Source organism: Pinus tabuliformis, chromosome 8, assembly GCF_031772625.1.
Source record: "Pinus tabuliformis cultivar Carrire ecotype Pingquan chromosome 8, CPIR1, whole genome shotgun sequence".
Taxonomy (NCBI): Eukaryota; Viridiplantae; Streptophyta; class Pinopsida; order Pinales; family Pinaceae; genus Pinus; species Pinus tabuliformis.
This window is the reverse complement of record NC_142294.1, coordinates 767,726,476-767,750,409: the sequence shown is the minus strand read 5'-3', so window position 1 is coordinate 767,750,409 and position 23,934 is coordinate 767,726,476. Positions and strand designations below refer to the sequence as shown.

At 38.3% G+C, this 23,934-nt stretch overlaps 1 long non-coding RNA gene across 1 annotated transcript in view; it reads right to left on the bottom strand.

Moving 5' to 3' along the window:
• Positions 1-331: 331 nt before the first annotated feature.
• LOC149237844 (uncharacterized) overlaps positions 332-23,934 on the bottom strand; it is a 78,165-nt gene continuing 54,562 nt past the window's right edge. The window contains exon 3 of the long non-coding RNA XR_016246329.1: positions 332-891. This is a non-coding gene — a long non-coding RNA (uncharacterized LOC149237844). The remainder of the gene's footprint in view (positions 892-23,934) is intronic.

The following is a 23,934-nucleotide window of genomic DNA, read 5'->3' as shown; positions in this document are numbered from 1 at the left end:
ATTGGGGGATATTTTACCAAAAAACCTTACTCTTTTGGGCTAATTCAAACACGCTAAAATTTAAAATTAGTACCAACGAGTAAGTCAAACTAAGATACATAAATTTATTAGTTTTGTCTAGTTTTGAATTTCCTATCTGGCATCGCTGAAGTGCTAAATATGTGACCATTTCTTCTAATTTCAAAGAAAAAAAGGTTTTGCACCTATTTTGAAAAGAATGGGGTAGATTTCCATGGAAAACTGTAAAAGAACACTCAAAAAAGAAAGGAAACCTTAAAGTAGGAAAGGATGAATCTAAAGATGCCAAGGACCAACTGTGAAGTCAACACAAAAAAGCATATAAGATTGTCATTCATTGTAAGGAAAAGTAGTTGTGACAAATTAGGACAGATTCTTTTCAATTCAATGTCAAATTGAAAGGTGAAATGTCGAGAGAATAAAATGAAAAGGATATACCAAACATGTAACTCTTGTCAAGGCATAACTGAGAATCATTTTATCAATTTGCTTCAATGCAAGACCCTAGTCATTTAAAATGACCAAATAACAAAATTCCAAAAGAATTATTCCAAGATATGCGAAGCAAGAGAAATATGTGGCCATTGCATGGAAGCTTTTGTTACAGGCACTCAATGATCTTCACCATTATCCAAAATCTCGACCTATTCACAAGACCTGCCATTATCAAAATCAGCCTAAGATCCATAGTAATGAGAGAAATATGTGGCCATTGCATGGAAGCTTTTGTTACAGGCAATCAATGATCTTCACCATTATCCAAAATCTCGACCTATTCACAAGACCTGCCATTATCAAAATCAGCCTAAGATCCATAGTAATGATCTTACCATAACCAACTGGGCTCACTTTTGTAACACCAATTTCTACATTCTGCAGTAAGTATCAGAGTAATTTACATGAATATTAAATAGAAATATTCAAGAAAGCTAATTCAACATGCTCTTCATTTAAGCCCTTGTAATGTTGATGGTATAGTACATATTCAAGAAAAAAACTACTTAGCACATGCATAATACCAAATGAAAACACAAGTAGGAAACATTAACATCGTAAGTTTCAAGAAGCCATGTCAAATTCAGACATTGAGAAAACTAGCTATATGCAAGAGGGAGAAAAAACAAACAGCTTATCGACTCAAAATTTGTCCATCTTTAACAACATGCACGTCTTATCAGTAGTTCGGGAAAATAAAAATTGTTTCTCATTTAGCTAAACCATACTAGTATAAGGGCAGTGTCAGTTCAGAAAAATGTCAATACTAGATAACAATTCATACAAAATCTATAGATTTGTAGCTGACACAAATTAATTAAAAAAAAATTCATCCACCAAAATTTCTACTATGCCACTAAATCTCCAATCCAACTGCATCAGTATCATAGACGGTATTAAATGACATTTAGAAAAGCATTGGAGAAGTTTCTTTCCTGGATAAATAAAACTACAAAGAAAACTACAGAGCACTGTAAGATATAAACAACTTCATACAACATTATATGTGAAGCAGAATCTAATCATACAAGCAGACTGCAAACCTAATTCGTATAAGATATTAAATATACAAGGCAAAGCATCAATAAACCAAACCAAATAGTAGCACTTATAACTCTTGACCTTTTCAAATAAGTACAAAATAGAAATGGCAAGAAACTGGACCAACCTCTCTATCACATGCATGATTAAGTCTTGTAATCTCCCGTAAGATTCCCTGTAACCATCATTACAGTCTCCACATCATCAACAGTGATTTTTTGTATAAATCATTAAGTTTCTCTGGAACATTGTTGCTTGTACTGTCTGTGAGACTAGTGCCAATCTCATTAATTGTAGGTTCTTGACCATTGTCAGGCCCAATATGCCTTGCCCTTAGTTTCTTTTCTAAGTCTATGCTAAAGCAACCTCTATTCTCCATAAATAAAAGTGAACCCTAGGTTCTACATCAATTTTCTTGGTTTCTTCCTACTAATACTAGTTTATCTTCCTGGTTTCTTCCTATCAAGCTTCGTTGTTCAACTTCATTGATACAATATTTTGCAGGGTACTTTCTTCATAACTATTAAGACCTTGAGCAGGAAAATATGCATATTGACTTCTGGCTTATCTCCACTGTGTTTGGCTTCTTGATGTTTGTAGATTTTCCCCCTTATACATAGACTACCCCTTGAGACCAACTTTACCCAGGTAGGTGAGGTAGATCCTAAGCAAGATCCACCTCACCCACAATATTGCAGGAGCATATCCTCCCCTTGAACTGGGACTAACTTGATTCCCCATGGCAAAGTGCTTATGTCACCCACAATTGAAATTTCAAATATTGCCCAATTGGGATTAACATTATTCAATTTCCAATTTTCTTTCTTTGGTTAGGCAGCTACCTTTTGAGGGGTACTCCACTTGTTCTAAATATAGACTCTATTACAGGTACCATGTTTACCATAGCACTAAGTTGGGCTTAATTCCCTCTGTTACCAGCATTTTAAATAGAAGGTATTTAACCTGTACAAGAATGCATAGGATGCTGAAGTGGATTTCCTGGTTAGACCATTTCCAGTTGATGACAATCTAGGGACTCATGACAAACATTTCTTCAAATGGAGAATTCTTTACAGATTCCAATGGTAAATTATATCTGAGTGTTGGAAGGTTGCTTTAAAAAGGAAAGAGTTATCAGAAGTCACTAGGAAAGTCTCATGGCAGGTATTGACACTGATATTGAAAATCTGGATTCGCTGATATTGATAAAAAGCACCAAGATGCTTGGCTTGCTTTGCTAGCAGATCTGTCAACAGGAGAACAGAGCATTGTTGTTGTTGCCTTTGGTTATACTAGGTTGTCTCAACCTGATAAACAAGTCACAAAAGCACAGGTTGTTGTTGTTGTTGCTGCTACTGAAGATGCAACAGAACTTGTCTCAGAGGAGCTAGCTCCTATCAAAGCAGAATCATTGGTCAAAACTACAGTTAAAAGTTAAAACACATGCTGCTCTAGAAGCCTAAGTGGGAGATTTATTGAGGATTTCATAAAAGTTTAAAACATAACTTCGTTATTGTATATCAGCTTTTGGATGAGAAGATGGATAGTGGATTTCCTTTAACTAAACAACCTAATATTTTGAATGATATAATTGCACCACCAAATATTGTCAGTAGAATGTTTAAATGTTGTGATTGGGGGTTCTTCAAGTGTGAGCAATACTCTTCCACGTGCCATTGCAACTCATGCTCCATGGCATGCAAGTGACCTAAAACATCCAAACAATGAAGTTTTTGATGCCATTATCAACAAGGATGGATTTCTTTTGAAGTGTGAAGTTTTTGGTAAGGTGCAAGTGAATTCCCGACTCTCTGGTGTGCCAGATTTAATGCCAATCCTTCTATTATTAATGATGCGAAGTTTCACCCATTTAATGCCAATCCTGCTATTATTAATGATGTGAGATTTCACCTATGTGTTCGTTCTCAGCCATGGGAAACTCACCAAGTTTTATTATTGGTGCCACTTAATGGGGACTTACAGGATTATGTAAGAATCTCCTTCAAGAGTATCCACAAAAAATGAGCCTGCCACTTTCTAGTTATCTCTGTCAAAGGTCAGGAAAGATACATTTGCCAACTTTTATCTGTGTTGTTGAAGTCTCTAGGGTTCAATATACAGGGAGTGTTACACACAGTAAAAAAAATAAACAGAAATTAAGGATGATCGAACAACATGATTGGAATTCAAGCACAAGTTTTTGATTCTGATAAGGAGAGGTTGTTGTTCCAAATATTTCTTCCTTTGAAGCTGTTGTTTCAAATTATTTTGACTTCCCAGCTTCAATTTTCTCCAAGAAAAAGGGTTAGTTGTTGGGTTAGAAAGGTCACGGCTCCCTAAATGGACAAGATTTCTGAGACTGCCAGTCAGCTGTTTGAGGGTTTTCCTCCATGAAGGATGCATTGTTGAAGAATTTAGGGATTTGAGAATCAATTAAGGAATTAGAGAGTTGCATAGAGTGGAGCTAACAAAGATGAATTATTGAGTGGCAGAAGAGAGGATCAGGATGAAATGGGCCAGAATAAATGTGAGAACATACATGGCAGGTTCCGATCACTAACCCACAACACTTCTGATTTTTGCCACATCGAAACTGGATGGCAATGCCCATGCACTGGATCTAAGGTTACAAAGAGTCAGTGATGGGAGTAAAGAAAGAAGATTGGTGTGGATGATTTAGAGAGGTTGAAAGGGACAGCCCTAGTCACACTGGAAAAGCAAGAGGACAAAATAAATTCATTTGAGACCATGAGCATGTTATTGTTTCAACTAAAGAATGGGATGAAAATTGTAGAGAGAACACAAAGGCAATTGACAGGATCCATCACTTCCCCCACAATTAAATGTTCATATATCTCGCCGGAAATTCAAACTAAGTTGGTCGCGATCCCTGGCACCTTGTCTAGTAAAGCTGACTGATAAGTTGATAACACTCCCGTTGGTGCAGACTTTGGCCCTTTTTATCTAGAAGCCTTCTTGTTAAAAATAATCATGAGCATATGAATTATAGGTTTCTATTGGCTGATCCCACTGCAATCAATCACAAAACAATTCCTACAACTAGTTGGACCACAAAGCTCGGACACGTGGACACATTGACGTGATTAAAGTTGGACATTGCATTTTTTATTTAAAGAGTGGGACCAGAGTCCAGACCCTTCAATAGATGTTGAGCTTGCTTTCCAAAATTCATTCTGTGTAAATCCCTTCTGCTATAATTGGGCGGATAAAACCCCTCCAGTGGGAATTATCATTTGAACATTGTACATGTGCCTTTTTCCACTAATATTATTATTATTTTTAGTTAAACTAGATCTAATCTTTTTAGACTAGGTTCAAGGTCCTCCCTAAATAATATTATTTTGTTGCATAGGAAATTCCTTTCCTCAACTATATAAAGGATGGTGTTCCTCGTTTGTAAGCATGGTTGGATAAAGGGAGTATTCCTCTCCCGAGAGTTCAATGAAAACCTTCTTGGTGCCATTAGGTTTTGAAGTTTATTCTGTGATGCATGTTTCAATCTTGTCGGCTTTTCTTTCTGGTTCTGTTTGCAGCATTTTCAAGGGATAAATTATATATGATTCAGGAATGCCAAAAGACATAGTGAGATCCAACCACCAAGGGGCAACAATCGCGTGGAAGGGGGCATCACATATATTGGTATTCATGCCCCTCTGTTGGTGTGAGGTAGTTGTTGAGACCATTTCTTATAGAGGTATACCCAATTCACCAAAATCAAAGGTTGTTAACCATATTTGTTGATAGAAGTGAATTTCTTGATTGGATGACTCCAAACTGCCAGAGAGAAGGGTGCCAAAATACAAAGTGCTTGGTGCAAGTAGGCAACACTTCGGTTGTGTAGTGTAGAGCTTAGAAAGCAGCTCGAGCATAAGGAAAAACGGAAAAAGGATTTCTGCAAAAGGACCCTTTGTATTCCCTATCCGGTCTAGGCCCATAGTTTTAAAACTAGGCCAGTCTGAATCGGATTAGGCCTGGTCGACCAAGCCAAACCCCTGCCCTGGCCAGCTCGGTCAAAAAACCAGTCCAACGGCCGGTCCATTACCAAACCGACTGAGCCAGACACCGACTCGGCCGGTTCGGTAACAGACCAGCTGGTTCGACCAAGCCTGTCTTAAACCGGTCGTGTTGGTCTGCGGGAAATAAGGGTGACAAGGCGGGCTTGAAACTGATTTTTCTTTTGTTTTTTTGTTTTTCCTAATTCCTCTACCCCTCTCCCAAGACTATAAAAGTGACCCAACCCCCTCACATTTCCTCACAGCTATCTCATTGCATTTGTGCGAGCATTTGTAAGGAGTGCTACTACTTCTAGAGTTGTAGTTGGAGATCTTGATGAATAGGAGGAGCCATGGGTTTCCCCATCTTCGATTCAGAGTATGAGCCAGATGATGTTGGCTTTTCTAGCAGTAGTGACTAGTGATGTTTTGTTGTAGAGACCATTTAGAGCCTCCTTCGTTATGTGTTTTTGTTTTGATCTCTATATATTACATGTATTGGACAGTGCACTGGTGCCATTTTGATATAATAGATTTATTCATCAGCATACTTTGATCATATGTTGTCTTCTCTCTATATTCTAATGCTTTGAGTTTGAAAACATGAATGAAAATCTTTAAAAATATGTATTTTTCATTAAAATATATATATATATATATATATATATATATATAATGTATTTTTTACAAAGACCAAGTCATTGAAATCAACTAGACCAAGTCGGGGTCGACCCTTAGCCAGTTCCGAATCCGAGTCTGAGTTTTAAAACTATGGTCTAGGGTGGCTGGAGCTAAGTATTCTTCACACAGCAAAGTGGACGTCTCTAGCACAGCAGAACAGGTTGATTGTATTGCTTGATGCAGTTGCTTTGGGACAAGAGAATATGTTTCTCTTTAAGCCAAATTTTATTATCACGTCCTTTTACAAGGAGGAAGATGGAAGTCTTTCCACAAGATGAGTTTTGCTTCAAGGAAACCAACCAGAGGCAAAATTGTCGAACCTTCTCATGGAATGATGTATAATATGGGAAGGGTTGACCCCTGGGCAGAAGGCGGAACTCATCATTTGGGTCCAGATAGGCATCGTTCTCCTAGTTATTACAGCTATCATGTTGGGTCTGAACCCCAGGTTTCTGCAAATACCATTGCTACTGCCAAGGTAGAAAGAAGTAGCTTTGTTGTTCCCATGCAAGGTACTGTAACAAAGATGATCTTGCAGCACCCGAAATTGCAAAAGATTCCACCCTAGACAATCCTTTCTTTCTATTCTGTTCAGCATTATTTCTGAAACATCACTCATCTGTTTGTGGCAAGCAATTGTTTCTAAGGAAGTAAATTTGTAGCAGCGAGGTTTTGTGTCATTGTTTGAGGAGCGAAGGTTTGTTGGGACAGTGTAGGCCAGTCCAAGGTTATGTTGGAATAGCGTCTCTCTGTGACACTCACTAAGGAGGTTTTGTGGCAGCGTGTTAACTTTACAGCTTGACCTAGGAAGGGGATTACCCCTGAAACTTTCCCCAAAGAAATCTGACGCAGCACTTTAAACTTGGTGGCCTACTTGAGACAGTGGCTATCTTAAGGCACATTTAATGACAGCGCAACAGTTCTGAAGCAGCAAAGTTCCATGTGCTAGTTCTGAGGCACTTATCTAAGCAAGAAAATACCTCTGAATCTCGATCTGAGGCTATGGCCCATCTTGAGGGCATTTTCTCTGGCAGCATAGGCTAATTCTATGGCACAGTGATCGTCTAAGGCTTGGTTCAGGGCGGAGAGGGTTTGAGTTAGCCCTCCTGTGGCTGCAACCACATCTGAAGACTTTCTTATGGCAGCAACCCCTATCTAAGGCAACATCTGGTGCAATGGAGTGGAGTCTGGGCAGCAAGGTGCTAAGAAAGGTGAGCTGGAGCAGCAACGTCCCGATCCAGGCAGGGCAGCAGCAAGGCCTATTAGGATAGCAACGAGGTCTATTAGGGCTCTCTGATGATAACAAGGAAGCAGAGTTGTGAAGGAAAACTGAGAAGTGACAGAAAGATCTTGTAAGCTGGTTAGTTGTGTTGTTGATAGGATAATTGATATTGTAATCTTTGAAAAAGAGTGCTACTATTTCTAAATTGTTGACCGTTGTACCACAAATTCTGCTGGTGTAACGGCCCTTGGAGTGAGACTATGAAATTGTAACTTCCTATACACTGTTGGTATTGCTGAAAAATTATCTAATTGTTTACATCGTTGTGCAATCAATGGCATCTCTGTTAATTGAAAAGGGATGCTGTGATAGTGGTACAAAATTGGCATATCCTCTTTTAGCCCCAAAGGTAAATTCTCCTAAGGGATATTACATTCAAGTCTCGACAAAAATCTGCATACCACAATGCAGACAAAGAACAAGGCAGAGGGTCAATTCTTTCATAATAAATCAGCAAAAGTCCTTCCATCTTAAAGTTGCTTCCCACCAAATATCAACCTCTACTGATTTGTAGGAATTCTCTCTGATCCTGAATCTTGGTTTTCACATTGTCAATTCTATCAAAGCTCTCAAAATAGTCTTATAAGTTTACATCTTCATGGAGATATGTATATCTCGTTGGAGATGAAGGACAAGAAGCAAGGTAGATACTTCTGAATATCATAATCACCCAAAGTCTTGTCATAATCAAACTTTATCCAGCAAAGAAACATTTTTTATGATCTAGAGGAATTCCTTACCTATCTTGAATTTTAGCCCCATCATAAATGAGATGATGGGGAAAGAAGAGATAGGACCACCTTCCCCACCCTCATTTCACTTTCGAATAGACCTACATTGTCGATAGTATCTGAGTTTTCAACCTCGAGTAATTGTCTTCCCAAATAGAGTTTTGAGATCTACACTCGCCTCTCAAACACAACCAATTGAGAGAGATTCCCTATGAATATTGTAATCAGTCAGATACAACCATCCTCTAGTTGCTTGACAACAAAGATTAACCATTGTCATTTAGGAGGTAAGCCCTCCTTATCTTGTATTTTTCCTTGATATTATCAATGGTGTATGAGCTTTCCACCTCGAGAGTAATGGTTTTTTACATTCAAAGTCCTAACAAAGATTTGCATTCCACCTCTTAGAACAAGCAACAAGTGAAGCATAGATTCCTTTTGGATAACCAGTGAGGGCTTGTCCATCCTCCAACTACTTTCCAGCAAATGTCAGTCTTTCCTGATGAGGAGGAATGTCTTCCTTCTCTTGAATCGTGGCTTTCACATTGTCAATTGTGTCAGCACTCCCTAACTTCGTAGTTATAGTCTTTCCAGTCAATATCTCAAGTTTCAACCAACTCTTTCGAGTTTCCAGTCAATATCCTCCCAAAATGTCTGCACACTGGCAACTAATGATACAAAATATACCTAACCTATTCCAAAAAGGGTATCATGAAGTCAAAAACTTTTGCAATAAAAGCAATTCAAACAAGACAGACACATATTTTCCTTCCCTATCCCTAAAACTACAAATAAACTTCAATTCCAATACCACGTTCGGAGGTAAAGCCAAAAGAAAGGTTTGGTAGTCTACAAACTACCAAAAGATAATGAGATCAAATCCCTAATATGGACACCTGTAAATGTTCACGGAAACTGATTTAGGGATATTTTACAAAAAACTCCTAATCATCAGGGTAGCTTAAAGTTAAACATACTAAAAAAATTAAAAGTGCCATAATACTGACCAAATACTCCAGCTCTCTTAGAATTTAAATATTGCACAAAGAGTATCAATAAATTTGAAATCTGCAATGTGCAGTATTGCCTAGAGAAGATTGGCTAAAACCACAACTTCCTGCTTTCTAAATTTGACAAGTTACCAAACCCAAAAGCATAGGATTACCAACACCTGAACCTAAGAAGGTGGCCCCCAAAATTTGGACTTCAGCCATCCAATCAAGAGGATGGAGACTATGTTCTGTCAGGATGGAGTCTAGGGTTTCCTAGAGCGCATCACCATGCAAATGACACAGGTTCAAATCTTTATGGGCATGGAAGCAGAGAGTAATGCGTCTTGACAGGGTTTAATGACACCAGATGATTTCAAAAGTGCAAATTCATAGGGTTTTTAAAATCTCAACAGTAACCTCAAAAATATCATGTTCAAACTGAAATTCATTTAAGAGATCAGATGTTAAACAAGAAATCTGGTAGATATATCCATATTCCTTGAGCTCAAGTAAATAGTTTGACAATGAAGCTAAAAGAGAAATGTGAAAACTCAATATATGAATGGATTATACACACAAGAGAAATAGTGCACAGAAATCAAGTGTTTAAAGCCTCAAATATTAAGCCCTCAAATTCAGGCACAAATCGAGAAGAATACATGTGTAATAAAACCAACTTATATATGTCATTCGACCACCCTGAATTCTCAAAGACAAGACAAACTGTCACACTTGTTAGACTTCAATAAATTCCCTGAGACAAGACAAACTGTTGAATTGAGGCTTCTGTGATCCATAATAGTTATAAGTAGAACTTCGGCGTAAATCACATATAGATAGACCTTTGTCGATGCGTTTCGAACCAACCAGTGTGGTTCATCGTCAGGACAAGTTGAAGAAACAGATCCAGCAATTGCATGTTATATAGTCTGAGCAGAGCCTCCAACGGCTATCTTGACCAACGGCTAATTTTGACTTAGGGACCAGAGTCAAAAAGTCATTTTGATAATTTAAGGAAGTTAGTTATATTCGGTGACCATACCTTAAAATATATAAATAAAATAATTTTAATTGATATTTAAGTTAATAGTTAAAAAGAAATCATTTAATAATTAAAATTTATAAGTTATTTTAATTTAAACGGGATTTAGTTATATGGAAGACCTTACTTTTAATATATATAAGGAAATAGTTAGTTAGAATAACTATATATTAGAACGAGAAATTAGTAATAAGTTAAAATTAACTAAAAATAAATAAATACAAAAATAAATAATAAATAAATAAGTCCGAAAAAAAAAAATAATAATAATAAATAAATAAATAATAATAATAATAATAAAATAAATAACAAATAAATAAATAAATAAATAACAAATAAATAAATAACAAATAAATAGATAAATAAATAAATATATCTGCAAAAAGATATATATATAATAATAATAATAATAATAATACCTAATTTAGAAAAAAAAAAAAAAATTATATATATATATATATATATATATATTAGCTAAGATTATATTTACTAATATAAAAAAAAAAGCGACACAAAATAAAAAGAAAGATTATTTGTCCATGACTTCTCTGAAGACAGGAAAGACTGCTATAAATTCTCAAACTTCCGTGAGATTGTACACTGTACCAGTTGTTTCTTTTATAATTATTACAGATACAAAAAAGTTTGTGGTCTGCAATGACAGGAGATGTCATAATATATAAGCACATGAGAACCAACATATGAGCACGAGAATCAAAATTTGATCACAAGAGTCTCTTGCCACGGGCACAAATAATAAATTAAAAGAGCTACAATGCACATCATATAAGACACATGTCGATCAGTTCCAGTTGTTGGATTTTTGTAGCTATCATCGGTTTTCATATTTAATAAATTAGCCCTTTAGATATATATGTAATAATAAATACAAGACATGTTCTTCATGTCATTTTCAAAACAAAGAATTTGAATTTTTAAATTTGAATGTTTTGGCACCAAGACAGTCAAGTGGGCCCTCCACATGATCAAGTCGGCCCATCTTGTTGTGGCACCCATTTGACCTCCCAAAAAGTCTATATATATGACATTCAACCTCCTCTTGGCACCATTCGACCTTACACACAAGACATAATATCTTCTGTTCTGTGCAAAGGAGAAAAGGAAAAGAAGGATGAAGACTAATCCAGCATCTTCTCTCTCAAATTGACCTTGCACGTGTGGCTGAGTTTCTGGGCATATCAGGGCAGCAGGTCCTTGTTTTTCTGCGTGCAGAAGGAGGCAGAAATTTGGCCCTAGTAGAGTAGACCAGGCCGAATCTATTGGGCAGCATTTTGACTTGATAAGACGACAGTTTGACCAGGTTTGACTAGGGTTCTCTTGCTGGTCTATTTGACTTTATTTTGACTAGAAAAGCTCAGTTGTATCTCTTGCTGAATTGAATAATTTCTCTAAGGAAAAGGTTGTTGTGTTTTCCCCCAAGTGGGTTTTCCAATGGTAAACCTTGTGTTGTCTTTGTGTATTATTGTTTCATTGTGATCTCTACTATCCTACTGCTTTTATAGTTGAATTTCTGAAGTATAATTGCTTAATGATTAACTGGAAGTGCTAAATATAATCACCGAATCATTAGAAGTAATTATCAGTTGCAAAAATAAACACTGGTATCTATTGTACTTGACAAATCAACATGGTACCAGAGCTATGATGAAGAAAGACCAATGAGATCACTACTTGAAATCCCTATTCTTCAATTAAATCCTTGACCTGGAAGAAAAGAAGGGGCCAAGCCTGTTAAATATTGAAGTTTTGGTCAAAACGCCAGAAGGAGAACAAAATGAGGTAGATAGAATTCTATTGAAAGATGGGTAGTCTAAAGATTAGGGAAGAATTTTGGACAGCCCTGGCCCCTTACCTTAAACGATCAGTCTTTATCTTCATCCAAGAACAAATGATGTCGAGATCCAAGCTCTGTTTAAAAACGAAAATTTGACCAGGACTGGAGAAGAGCTGAAGCCCTAGGTGCAGGACCGAATTCCATCTCTTACTAGGCCGGAAATAAACCTCAGGACTAGGCTGCAGCCTGTCTGAGGAAGGCCGCAGGAAGAATGAGACTGAGAGATCTCAGAGAGTGATCAAAAGAATCTGAGGCCTGGGAAAATCAAACCCGAAATGTCTCAGTCCAGTAAAAAGGCCATAAAACTTGTCTTAGGTATACAAAGTATGCTAAAGTCTGTTTGTAAAGGAGGTTTAAATAAGCATGATTTTGATGTCTCCTTGAATTGCAATCCTTATAATATAAAGATTGTCAGCTGAGTTACAAACCAAGTTGAAAGGACGGTGTCAAAATTTCAGAACTACATTGTATGAGTAAAGATTGGATCTTTGTAAAAGAATTGGAGTCAGTTATGAGATTGAATACTATAGGATGTTAGTAGTTGGGTAACTTGAAACGTTAAGTGACTAGCTTGATAAGTTGGATTGGTGTATAAAGTTGAACAATTCCGGAAAGGAAGATTGTTTCTTCAAAACGGTGTATCTGTCTACGAAATTTGTATGCAATGAGTGGCTCGCAACAAAAGAACATTAGACACACTAAATAGTCCACTATATAATGCTTTGGATAAAATTGAAGACTGATGTGACCTGTAATTAATCTAGTTCATATACAAGAATAATTTGAACTTGTTGATGATATGAGATACATGTTCTGATTTGCAGAAACAGTTGGGGTCTAAGTAGAGCAGTCCAAATTGAAAATTAAACAAAGCAGAGGACCTCAGAAATAGAGGGAGCTGGACCAGGCCTATCTAAAACCGAAAAACACTGCCATATGGACAGCATGGAAAGCAATGTTACTTGGGAGCGGGAGCGGGAGCGGGGAGCGGGAGCGGGAGCGACCATTTTCAGAAGCTCCCGGTTTGGGAGCGAATCGGGGAGCGATTTTTTAAAAATATATATATTTTTTATATTTTTTAATTTTTGATACATATATGTCAACAAAAACATGTAGAATGATGAAATAGACATAAAAAACATAAAAAAACATAAATTGATCATTGAACCATATATCACATCAATCATCTAGAAATTATAATCGTCATCAACCATGTCCACAAGTTAGTAAAATACATATTACAACTGCAACATATTGAGTCTTATAAATCATGATTCATCAAATTCAATATTAAAGTTTCAACTTCAAGCTTTCAGAATTGAAAATTCAATAACATTTATCATCATTGATCACCAAAGTAACAAGTTGTACTTGTAAGCCAAGTTTAACCATTACAAGAAGTAATATCGAAGATATTTCTAAGTCCTAACTTCTAACTGTTAACATGATATGAAATGTTAAAAATTTATAAAATGAAACATGAATAATGAGATGAAATGAAACAACTTTAGTCTTTCACAAAGCATCATATTCATAATTCACAATCATTACCAATGAGTTATAATTGCCAAGGCCCAACTTCAAACTTCAAATTTTCATTGTCACAGTGATATAATGTTTACAAAAAATATCATAATGTCAATGATATGAAAGAGTCAAGAGTCAAGAGTCAAGGACTCAAAACTCAACAGTTATGAAAACTAAAGTCTAATAGAAACTAAAAAAGACAAGTAAATTGTAAATCTACAAGTGGCCCTTGCCACGAGAGTCTCCAGGAGTATAAGTAGGTCGTGGTGGTCTTCTAGGAGTCTCCCGCACAGACCGACGACCAGAACTAGAGCCTCCACGCGAGGGTGTCGATGGAGGTGGCGACAACAATGGAACAAGACTCGGGCCCCGAGAACTGCTACTGGATGGTGGAGGTGGAGGTGGCATGGCTGCTGCAGCTGCTTCATTTTCATCCCGTACAAGCTCCTCTTCTAGTTCTTCCATATGTACAATGCCATCCTCCAAATTGTCGTCCTCAGGGTGATTGTCCCAAATTTTATATGTGGGATCTTCATTAGCCCGATCACAGTAATGGCTCAACAACCTCAAATTGTAGTGCACATAAACCAAGCTTTCTGCTCGGTTTTCGTTGAGCCTGTTTCTTTTCACATTATGTATATAACTGTAGGTGCTCCAACACCTCTCTGCAGAAGAAGAATTTACAACCTGTGAAAGAACTTTTTTTGCCAATTTTGGCAAAAGTCCGTGGCCGCCATATGTTTCCCACCATGTGAGAGAATCAAATTTATCTTTGTCGTCCATTGCATGGAAGTTACCATACAAACCACTGCCACTGAAGTATCTGCCTATTTCAAGGCGCACAGCTGCACATTCCTCCCTGTCAGGCACCAACTTTTCTAATGCTTCCAGATATCCTCTAGTTACCTCTTGATCTAAATGGGGTTTGGTCCTAACACCACCCCTTGCTGCAGGTTTGCCCAACCAAGATTCTGAGTAGTATTTTGGCGTAAGGATATACGCCAAGCAATGTAGTGGAAGGTTAAGCCTATTCCACCGTTCACACACACAATCATGAATCAGTTTGTACAAGTTGGGATCTTTATTATGAACAATGTCTTTTATTTCCCCCAACATGGTATCCATTTGCTCATACACCTCGCCAATCACTGGTTTGTCTGTATCTGCAAACCGAATCATGTTATAAATTGGCTTGGTGAAATCCAATACCTGTCTCACAGTTGTCCAAAACTGCCCATCAAGAGCGGCCTCCTCCACCGTTTCAAAACCTGCCATGTCAGCTACATTTGTAGCCCTTTCCTTTAACACCTGCCAATGTGGACTTGATACCATGCTAGCTAATGCCTCTCTTACCTTCAAAAGGCGCCTGAAGGTGAGGTAATAGCTACCAAATCTAGTCCTCGCAATCTTCAGCAACTCCAATCTCGAGTGACTGCGGAAAAGGCCATGGGTATTGCTATGATTTGTAATAAATTTTATCATTTTTTTTCCTTTCTTGTACAAATCACCAATCCATTGGTATTGTTCATTTTTGTTTTTGACAATATCATGCAACAGAAGGTTCAATGTGTGAACCAAACATCCAGACCAAAATATGTTCGGGTATTTATCCTCAATAATTGCTCCCGTTGCCTTACAATTAGGAGCATTATCAGTGATGACTTGGATGACATTGTATGGGCCAATACGCTCAATTGTTTCAAGCAATGCTTCTGCAATGTTGATAGCGGTCTTGAACTTGTCTGAGTAATCATGTGCAGCTAGAAAGATGGGACCACTTCGGGACACAGCAAGAACACTTATCAATGGCTTGCCTTTTACATTTGTCCATCCATCAGATACAATGGACACCCCATTGTCAGTCCAAGAACTTGTCATTTTATTCAAAGAATGTGATATTTTTGCTTTTTCATGATCAAGGCCAACAGTTCTTGCCTTGTCATACCCAAGGCTCTTGTATCCTTTAGGGGCATCATTTATGGCAGAAACCATTTCGTGCCAATAAGGTGAGCGTAGAACATTGAATGGTATCCCACATGCATAGAGGAACCTGTAAACTTTTGAATCCACATCATTCCTACACCCCTCATCAAGGAAATCTGATATGGTTCTACGCCTTAAAGATGATGACCCTGTGCCTCCATGTCCATATCCACTGCCTTGGGAGGATGCTGAAGGAGTTCTTTGTGATGGTGAGATTGGTTCAAAGAAACCCCTTGATCTTTTTGTTCTGTATTGGGCGTCCTCCTCTTCCTTTATGTATTTGGCTCTATCTGCTGTTGACACCTTGTCACAAGTTTTGATTCCTATTTGTTTCTCTCCATCCCATGGCCTTTTCCCGCAGAGGTGTCTTCTAGCACGGGTGTATGAGCCTGTGTAATCAGTGTTGCAATGGGGGCAATGAAATTTAGTGGTTCCACCCCCTCTCCCTGTTTCAGCCCTGTGAACATATTTCCACAATGGAGTTTGGTCTTGTTTAGTTTTTTGACCCTCATGTTCACCCTCCTCCACCTCCTCCTCACTGGGGTTTTCACCCATTTGACTTCCTCCGGCTTCTTCATCCACCTCTTCAGTTTGAGGCCCCCTCCGTTTCCTACTCTCCACCACCATAATAACCATAAAAGGGACCAGGAAGAGGAAAATGCCAATAAATATCCCCAGGTCCATGGTGTTTGATGTTTGTAGGGTTTGAGTCTTGAATCTGCAAATTAATTTAAATTTTAGTTTATTGGGATTAATTCATTTAATTTATTAATTTAATTTAAATTAATGATCTTTAAACTCAAACAGGTAAATTAAACTAACCAAATTAACTACCTAACCAGCTAAACTAACTAAATGATTAAGTTACTTACCTCTGCAGGCTTGCTCCTCGCTCCTTGGCACTTGCTCCTCGCTCCTCAGCTTTGGCTCCTTGCTCCTCAACTCTTGCTCCTTGCTCCTTTGCTCTTGCTCAGCTCTCAATCTCTTGCTCAATGTAGTTGAAATGATTTTTTTTTGGCCCATTGGGCTTATAAACTAAAAAAAAAATTCTAAAATTTTTATAAATTTCGGGTCCGGCGGATTTTTTTTTCCGCCGAACCGCTCCCGGCCCGTTTAAAATCGCTCCCGGAGCGTTTTTTAATGCCCGGGAGCGATCAGGGAGCGATCGCTCCTGGGCATTAAAAAACGCTCCGGGAGCGCGGGAGCGATCGTTCCCTGAATCTCTCCCTCACAGACTAGGGAGCGCAAATTTTTTTACGGGAGCGCTCCCTAGTCTGTGAGGGAGAGATTCAGGGACGCGCTCCCGACCCGCTCCCGAGCCGCTCCCGCCCGGAGCGCGCTTCGGGAGCGGGTTCAAAGGGGGGTGGGGGGGGGGGCGCTCCCCCGCAACACTGATGGAAAGTAACGCAGTAAAGTGAGGCAAAGAAGATCCAGAAGAGAAATTGAAAGTTACAACTTGTATTGAAATCCTAAGGATTTGTAGAACCCTTGAACAAGACCTACTGACTTAGTTGCATATGACAGAATTTTATGATCATATTTGTCTTAGGGTTTGTAAAAGACCTGAAATGTATGTCCTGAACAAATGTTTCCGCATATTGTTATCCTTGAAGATGTTGTAAGATCATTGACTTACAACCAATGAATGAACATTTGCTGATCTGTAGCATATAAGCCCTCTTGAAATGTCAAGAAGCAATAACGTCATTTGGATAATGGCAAGATAAGGCCAGCTGACTGAGATGGACAAAATGTGCCTAGAATATTTTATTGAAGTCGTTGTACGAACCTGAGAGTTGCATCGTACTGTAAGATATGTGTTCATCAGCAGAAGTATTATTTCTGGAAGTTGCAGACTCTAATATACCTTATGGAAATATACTGTATGGCTAAGGGCTTTTGTAAAAAATGCAAAGAATGACTTGCATTATACTATTGTAACTATGATAGATAAAATATGCTGCTGAATTTGTTGCTCAATTCTAGCTGTTGCTAGAACAGATCAGTATATGGCAGAGTTTTTCCTTCAAAGTATTTGATAAATGACCAATTTGATTTGGTTCAAGATAGTTGCTACAAAATCAGAGGGAGCTGAGAAGAAGAGTCATAACACTTGTGCTCTGAGACCTTCTTGGAAAATCTAATAGTCCTAGGGTTTGTAAACCCTAAGTAAATGTTGAAAGATATGATTAAGAAATCCATAAGGTTTGGGGACAAAACCCTAGACCCAAAGTATTAAAAGACAATGATTCCACTGAATGAAGAAACCCTAGATCATGCAAGGAAGGAAAGGTAACATGGCTGATGACGAGGAAAAAGATGACAAGTTTGCATATGGATTTCTATGATTTCTGCAAAGAAGGCAAGGATCAAGAGGCAGCCAACAAATTCTCTTCAATCCTCAAAGATAAGTACTTTATAACTCTCTTCCTTGATTATTATTATTTTACTATTAAATAGCCTCTTGCTTCTGTGTCTTTTGTTGGGTTATAATTGTTCTTCCATGGCTTCCTAATGACATTTGCAAGTACATCGTAAAGACTGCCAAGACTCTCGTGGCAGATGAAAGCATTGGAAAGAATGAAGCAAAGTTTGTGGCAAGAGGATTCTCTCAGATCAATAATTTAGAGGAAGAAAATTGTACTGACATCTATAATCGTACCTAATGACTAGAAGAGCTCCTAGTTCAGAGGGAGCAAGTAAACCAGCAAGCTTGAAGGATGTAATGATAAAGAAAATTGTGCCGAAGAGAAGTCAATGGTGACATCCAAGTGGATCGACAAAATCTAGCATGCAACAGATGGTGACATAGAGAAATACAAAGCACGAATTCGTCCAAGAAGAGGGAATGGATTATGAAGAATAGTTTGCTCTAGAATGCTTTGTACAGGGCTTGGCATACTTAGATTAATGGATTAAGGTTGATCTTGTTATTATATGCCTTGTTTCTGATAGGAACAGGACTCTAGTGACAGAGGGGGTAGTAGTGGCAGGAGGATTTCCCTTCACGATAAAGGGAGCATTCAAGCCCTATTCCAATGTTAGAGGGAGCACCCAAACAAGGTTACTAGAAAGCAGTTGTGGTAAGAAATCAAGTGAAGGAAGTCGATCAGTTTATGATTGAGCCAAAGCACATGGCTCAAGCATGTATTGAGATATCTGCATGGCACAATCAGTTATGGATTAAGATATGTCACAATTGATGAAGTACAAATGCAGGAATATATAGATCGGGCAGAGAGTGCACAAGACAAGAAGAGCACATCAGGATGTTGTTTCATGATGAGCAAGAAGCAGACAATCGATGCACTCAACATTGCAATTTGCAGAGGCCAAGTATATTGCAACTAGTTTAGCAAGCTTTGAAGCAGTGTGGCTTCAAAAGCTACTCGCAAGATTGCTTGAACAGGTGCAGGAGATGACCATGATGACAGGTCGAAGCACATTGAGATCTAGTACCACTATATCCAAGCTATGGTACAAAAGGGAGCAGTAAGGTTGCAATGCATTTCTACAGACGAGTAGGATGCTGACATTCTCACAAAGCCTATGTCCTAGGGTGAAGTTTGTATACTTTAGGGACAAGCTTAGAGTAGTTGAGAATGCTTCCCTTGTGAAAATTCCTACATTGGAATCCCTACTGCAGCAAACTGATGTTACTTCTCCTACTTGATTAAATCATACAAGTTATTTACTGTCTTCTACGGTAAATTTCTAAGTAAATACATCTGCAGCCTTCAATTAATTAATATATTTGCGGAAACAAAATACTAAGCAAGAAAGAACAATGCAACACATAGGACTCAATTATTTTTGGACAAACAATCCCCGGAAAAACCCAATGCAGGAAACTCGGTGCAGCAGCTCTGAGGGTTTTATAATTATGCAATAGCAAAATCTGAATACATCACTGAATACCTCACAAGGTTATTCAATTACAGAGAGAAATACTGGCAGAAGCTTTGTGATTTTACCTCACACAATCACTGAGGAAAGTCCCAGTTGTTCCGGCTATTGGATGAGATGCCCCTGGCAGGCACTACGTTACCTCTACGTTTTCCCAGCATCAACCCTTTTAGGCACTGCGTCACCCAGCTGGGAACTCGATCAGAAGCCCAGAGTCACTGCTCTCAACCTCCTAATCTCAGACATCGGCTTCTGGCTGTTGAAACTGACCCTTTTCTCTGATTTTCGACTCTCTCTCAGCCTCTGCGTCACTTCTGCATGGCCCTTCTGGCCCTGCGTCAGCCTCTGCATCAAGGCCTCTGGATCACTCACTGCCTCTCTCTGTTGATGTATCTCTGACTGAGAATCTCTCTCTCCTAAAGCTACTATCCCTGCCCTCAACTGCAAGAGATTCCTTCAATCGATTTTTTGAAGTGAGAAGTCTCAGAAGTTCTTTGTGTATTTTCCAAATGACCCTCAAGGCCCTTCTTATATCTTCCTGTTGGACAACCAACAACTTAGATTAAAACATAATCAAAGTCTTAGATCGTTTTGACTTGATCCATGGCTTTTTCTAGAATTTTCACCCCTGATTACATTAATACCCATTAATATTTTAATTTTCCTAAGTTTAGACTTAGGAACCCCATTAAAAATATTAATTATTTTAATAAAATCACTTCTGGTTAGAATTTCCCAAAACATTTTTTGGGTTCTTTGGAATCCCTGTGCCCAAGCCTCCGTGCAAAATTTGAGGCTTAGAGCACATCTGATGCTACCCCCAAATCAACATCCCTTAGTTAGAAGGAGTGTTGATATTGTTGCATCAAGGACAAACATTCTCCCTAGGTCAAAGGTACTGGCCATGTTGCCTTGTAATGTGGTTAGGGAGAATAGACCCAAGATCATCAAGGCCTAGCATGCTCCATATTGCCAAGAGGTACTTGGCTAGTGGTTGGAGTGAGTGCCGAAATGGTCCAGAGAGCATCAAGCCTCAAGGCCCAAAATGCTCCCCAAGTGCACGAGTGAGTGCCTTTAGTATTGGACGAGAGAGACACCATTCAATCAGCATGCAAGAATGGCAATAGCCCGAGGTTTCACCATAGGTCACAAGTGTTGACCAACTTCCCAGTGACGACTTGGATCACTGGTGAATCATGGGTAGTGGATTGACACATCAATATAGCCAGCTTATTCAACCTATCCCTAGAGAAATTTTTCAACAAGAAGAACACATGAAGTCATTATGAATACCTCCCTAGCTAAGAGAGGGTGTTGGTCCGTTGGATTTTTGTAGCTATGGTCGTTCTTCGTATTTAATGATTTAGCCCTTCAAATATATATGAAATAATAAATACAAGACATGTTCTTCATGTCATTTTCAAAATTTTCAAATTTGAAGATTTTGGCACCAAGAAAGTCAAATCATCCCTCCACATGATCAAGTTGGCCCAGCTTGTTGTGGCACCCATTTAGCCTCCCAAGAAGTCTAGACTCTATATATGTGACATTCAATCTCCTCCACTTGGCACCCTCCGACCTTACACACAAGACATAAACAGCGTGATACCTCTTTAAATAGCATTACAAGGAATAATCATGATACCTCATAAACAGCATTACAAGGAACCTAAGGTTAGGTTTAGTGTTTCACCTCTTATATTTTTTTATATTTAAAAAATAAAAATTAAGTTAAAGTGGTCCCCATCACCAGTAGTATGGTTCTGTATAAAATTGGGCAATTTTGACATTTCTAATCGGTTTTGTATGAATCAACCTTTTCCAATCCTAAACCTTCAAGCACGTTGGAGTCTAGTATGGCCCCAAAACCAGTCAAACTAGCCGATTTTGTATGTAACCGATCTTTTCTAATTCGAAACCCTCAATCACATTGGCATGGCCACAGAACCAGTCAAACCAACCAGTTTTGTAGAAACCAGTTCAATTCTAATAACATTGGTCTAAACCAGTGTTGCACGACTCATACTCGTATAAGACTCGGTGAGCCATCAACTCGTCTACTCGTATAAGACTCGGGAACGACCCTTATAAGACTCGTCAAAATACAAAAAAAAAAAACTTAAAATGTGGTAAATTTTAAGCACAAAAAGGAAACTAATGACAATTCCAATCCTTATAAGTTATAAAAACCACAATATATGCAATAATTCATAACATCATCTCATATCTATAATGAGGAGTCAAATTCATGGCCAAGGAAGATGGACTTGAGCAAGATCAAATGCATCATTTATCATAAGCATGGGCATTGTGCATCATAGTGTCCAAATGAGAAGAAGAGTAAAGGGCAGTAGTAGCAAAAGTAAATGGCAACCTCTGCAGAAACTCAAAGGAATGAGTTTTCTACCAAATTCCAAAAGGATTTCTCGATGGCATCTTGCCTTTCTACCAACACATTTCCAAGGGATACTTGTTATGTGGACAATGGGGTATATCAGCATATGACATAAGCTCAATAGATTTTCCAATCTGAAAGGGCACAACTCAAGGCTTCAAATAGAACTTGGTAATGATGTCAAGTACTCAGTAGCAAGAGTTGGTACCATTCCCTTCTAGTTCCAATGAAGTAACCTTTTAGACTTTAACAATGCTCTGTTTGTTCCAGCTCTCATGAAGAACTTACTTTCAATTTAAGTTATGGGGAATAGGAGCCATGCAGTAGAGTTCAAGACCTAGTAGGTCCTCATCAAGCTAAAGGAATCTAACCTAGAAGCAGCACAAGTGATAGGTGGTTAGTGAAGGCAATTAATACAAGTCGTAGGATGAACCTATTCGAGCCCTAGTACATAACAAAGATGGCTTGTATGAGTTGTGCCTGTGGCACAAGACGATGAGGTACTTGCATCATAAAGCACTCCCTATCTAAGGGAGATAGTCACAAGTATTCCAGAGTTCAGCATTCAGCAACAAGGAGTATGGAAAGGGTGCACGCTTGGCAAGCATGCCAAGGCTATTTTCCCATGCAATGAGCATAGGTCTAAGGAGATTTTAGACTTGGTGCATTTTGACGTCTATAGACTAATTTTATTAGCATGTAATATGTTTCATTTATTGATGAATTCTCTCAAAAGATTTGGATCTACTTCTCAAAGACCAAGGATGAGGTCATTAGCATGTTTTAGGAGTTCAAAGCTCTAGTTGACACCAAACAAGGAAGAGGATCAAAGTCTTGAAATTAGACAATGGGATTGATTATACCCCCAAGGAGTACAAGGGCTTATACAAGGAGGCAAAAATCAAGTGGAGACTAATTGTTCCAAAAAAAACAAAGCAAAATGGGGTTGCAAATTGAAAGAACTAATCCATCATAGGAACTACTAAGGCTATAACTCATGACCAAGATGTGTGAAGTGAAGAGTTTGGGTGAAGTGAAGAGTTACTATGGTAAAATAATTTTTTATCGAGTTTATTAGCTTTATTTTAAAGGTGATTGATGGGGAAAGACTAGTGCCAAATATCCCAAAGGGCATATGGAGCTATGAAGCAATAAAGAGAACTTGTTATGGATGATAAATATTGGGAGAAATAATTGTTGTTATAACATGCAGAAAATTAGTAATGGTTGCAGATTTAATATGGTTGGAAATAAAAGAGTAAAAGGCCCTTCCAAAGATGTGCTTGAATGAACTTGAAATAACATTAAGACGAGCTCCTACTTTAGGCTGATAATCAATAACATATCTTGCAATGAAATGACATGTAATAGATAAGGTCTGTCAACCACCAAGTAAAAGCAACAAAAGCCTTAGATACAATGCACCTCATCCAAAGCCTTTTTTCAAGTGACAAAAACCACACTTAGCTTCAAATTCTTATTGCAGTAGCATTAAACATGAATCCTGGGAACATATATCAATAAGAGACGGAAGATGGAATGCCAGACATAAGATGAAACTTTGCTAATCATATTGTCGTTCAAAGATCTTCAATACAAGTAAAAACCAAGAGAATATTGTTTACTCAAACCATGATAGGTTAATACCAATGTTCCACGACTCCCTCGAATTTCCCTTTTCCTCCACCTCATTTCCAAAAAAAACAAAAAACAAAAAACAAAAAAAATTGGACAGTTTGGGGGTTTTGCTGCCCAAAGGGTCTTATAGGGGTCCGATAGGAATCTTATAGGCTACCCAAGGGTCTTATAAGGGTAAATGGGTCTTGTACAAAACCCCCCAGGTAAGGGTAAAGAACGCGGGTTTAATGAGGGTCACCCATCCTCCCTTCTGACCTGTTCTTACCTGCGGGTTTAATGAGGGTGGTGCTTCACTGGTCTAACCCTATGTTTGCACAATGACAATTGAAGTTGTT